This window comes from Piliocolobus tephrosceles, chromosome 4 (genome assembly GCF_002776525.5).
Source record: "Piliocolobus tephrosceles isolate RC106 chromosome 4, ASM277652v3, whole genome shotgun sequence".
NCBI classification, from domain to species: Eukaryota; Metazoa; Chordata; class Mammalia; order Primates; family Cercopithecidae; genus Piliocolobus; species Piliocolobus tephrosceles.
The window spans coordinates 167,501,451-167,504,807 of record NC_045437.1 but is presented as its reverse complement, the minus strand read 5'-3'; the positions used below and the strand labels follow the sequence as shown (position 1 = coordinate 167,504,807).

The window sequence follows — 3,357 nt, the reverse complement described above, 5'->3', positions numbered from 1 at the left end:
CAATTGTAAGCTCTTAACATAAAGTCACTGAACACAGAGTTTGGAAGAGATGTGCACAGCTGTTCAAGTTGTTGCCACTCCATTACACCACTGGGCCAGGCTAAAGCTTATGTTTTGATAGTATAGGACAGGATGATTGATGACAGCAAAACCTACAAGCAAATGCAGTCGAGGGAAAATAGTTTGTCCTAGAGTGGATCACTATACTATACTTGGATTCATCCAGAAAGTGAGTTCATGCCAGATTACTTGAGCAATGTGTTTCAAGGCCGTCTTTCTGTTCTAGTTCTGTTCTCTCCAGTCATACTTAGAAGAGAAATATTTCCCTAGCCTCTTGTGCTATAGGAAGGAAAATCTCCGTAATCACTTCTCAATTGTTTGAATGTTTCCTTAACCGATAGTTTAGATATTTGCTCCTGGACATAATCCCCATGTTTATAAAGATGTCTTCTTTTTCTCCCTCTTCTTTCCCTTCCCCCACTCCTTCCCTTCTTCCTTCCTTCTTTGTAACCACCCTTACTTCCTACAGCAGTATTTTCGACCATCTTCTGTATTTCTAACATCTCTACAAGATCATCAGAACAGGTAATAGTACCTCTGCTTTGCAAAATTGTAGAGAAACTAGAAAACTATTCTACTTGTATAAATCTCTATCATATTATTACTCTCATTTTTAATTTGTCATTTTGTTATTTTGAAATCTTCATTATTATTCAAACATCCCTTACTTTAACTTTCTTCCATGAGTGGAGTGGTGTACTTTCAACCTCTGGCTACTTTTCTTTTGTGTTACAAATTTAATTTTATTCTCTCCATCATGGTTTTTGAAAACTGTATTATACTGTATCTAGGAAATCGTATTACAGTACTGTAAATACATTTCTGAGAACTTTTAATTAAGTGATGATACCTAGCACTTTCTCATCATAGTCAAGTCCCTGGAGATGACAAAATAGAATCCTTTTGGGAAGCAGTTCTGTTTTCAGCATCTCATCACTGGAGCAAGCAGAATTCTGTTACAGACTTTGAACTGTTAGGGTGATATCAGTTGATGATTTTGTCAACATAGTGGATCTATTTAAAAATCCAGATTGTCTCACTAAGGACCTCTTAAAAGTTTTCCAAAAGCCTAGTGACAAACAGAAGAGAAAAAGACATTTGAGATAACAGTTCAGCATTTACCATGAAGTCCTCTGCAGACATGCTTGAGATCATCACTTGTACCATCCTAATCTTCGTGAGCATCACTGGAAACTCATGTTTGTTTTATTCTACAAGAAGATGTATCACTGGGCATTTACAGACATCCTTTCTTCTAATTTTCAATCTTATTTTTGTCCACCTTATTAAAAACTTGGTGGTGAATGTTATGAAAATTGTTTACTCTTCTGGTATCATGTTGGATTCAGCTGGCTGAAAAATTCTGTGCTTTACATCAGCCCTGACAACTTCACTGGCCATCTGGTTCATGTTACACTTTGCATTGCTTTACCCCTGGAAGCTTTACCAAATTGCCCACCCCTTGGGTGAGAATCCAAGCCTGGACCAACAGAAGCATTCCTTGAAGGTGGTGAAGGTGGTTTCTGTACTTTGGGTGGCTGATGTGGTGTATATATCTCAGTTTTAATTCATACTAGAAAACCAGAATTCTCGAATGCAGGAGATGATACAGATCCCTTGTCTACTAACAGGATGTACATGGATTGCCCAAGTTGTCTTTGGAAACAAGCAGGTAGAGTTTTTCTATGGGAAAATTTTTTTGGTTCTGATTGATATTCTTCCTTTAGTTATTTTAGTCTTTGTCTGTTTCTGGATGTCTTTCCTCTTTTCAGAGAGAAAGAAGATGACATATGGTGACATCTGGATTGGAGATGATGATTCAGAAACTGAATCCTTAGAGGGGCCAAGTTCAGTATTTTATTAATGTTGCTAATCACTCCACTTTGGATTTCTCACTTTATCTTAGTCTATTTCTTGAAAGACTTGGCAGCATGCAGCTTTATTCCAGCTGTTCTTACAGACCTCTCTTCAAGCTTCTCTGGTCTCAGTCCTTTCTTGCTTATGTTGGTTAATTACAAAATGAAGTTGGTGTCCTTCTGTGGTGCCAAAGAGGAAAAACCCACACCGCAGCCTACAAATGTTATTCTTTCTCCATATGCTTAATGGCAAAGAATTCAAGTTTAATCATTGGAAAACAGACCCTGTCACTGGAGAGTATAGTTTGAAGTTTTCATAGCGCTCATCAACAGTTTCTGAAAGGGCCTCTAGAAAACTGACTCCTCTTCGAAAATAGACTTCAGAGGAAACTGTGCAAGAAAATATATGAACATTAAGCTATTACATGTTAAAAAATAGTCATCACAACATTTGTTATTTAAGACAATACCAAGAGTTCTAGTGCAAAAATTATAAAGCAACTCAACAGTTTTCAGTCTGGAAATGAACTCAACATAAACAATATATTATTTACTCTGTACAAGATATTGTGTTTAAAAAACAACATATTGATGAAACTGAAGATAATACTTCCTAGATGAATTTTAAAGGTACACATAAATAATCTTACGTTGTTTTTGAAATACTTCCACACATATCAGAAGTGTGTTAGGTAGGTATGCAGTGTTCAGTTTTTGCACTTTTAGTAATAGTACCTCAGCTATCGTGGAAGCAGATTTTGTTAATCGTCTCTACCCTACATGTCTTTAGTAAAGTAGGGCTAAATGAAGCATTGGATTAAAGAATTAATACTTGCTAAGTTATACTCTATATATATATGTATAGATGTGCAAATGTTTGGTTATTCAGACATTTAACTCACTCTCCTTGCTTAATCATCTAAATATATATTAAACTATACTCTTTTCTTCAGAAAAAAAGGACATTTATTTTATAGGGAATTTCCTTTTGGTTATCAAATTGGTACATTTACAAATTGGAAGAACTTATAAAACCTTCATAATAATTTGATCTCTGGATTTGGAGCCAATAAAAATAAGCACATTGTAATTCTAATTACAAATATATGGCTGGGTTTTTCTTTTTCTCAATTAGCTGGATTAGCTCTTTGGACTGCTTCTGATACAGTGAGTAATTATGTTCAGTGTCTTCACATATATTTATGTAAGCATTGATTTTTAAGCAAATTCTTAGTAGATGTTTGCTTTTTATTTTTTTCATTTTTCTTCTGTGTTAATAGACCTGGGATTTATTATACTGTCGTTCTAGTGAATAGACGTCCCCAAATTGAGACCTCGGTTCTAAAAAGGCAGCATTGAAAATTATAAAACTGGACCTCATTAACAGAAGACACTAAGAACATCTTTGTAGCCATGAAGTGCTATAGAGAAAGGACATTTT

The 3,357-nt window shown here is 35.2% G+C and overlaps 1 pseudogene; it reads left to right on the top strand.

The window, feature by feature from the left end:
• Positions 1-1,183: 1,183 nt before the first annotated feature.
• On the top strand, positions 1,184-2,163 carry LOC116418778 (annotated as a pseudogene).
• The last annotated feature ends 1,194 nt before the right edge of the window (positions 2,164-3,357 follow it).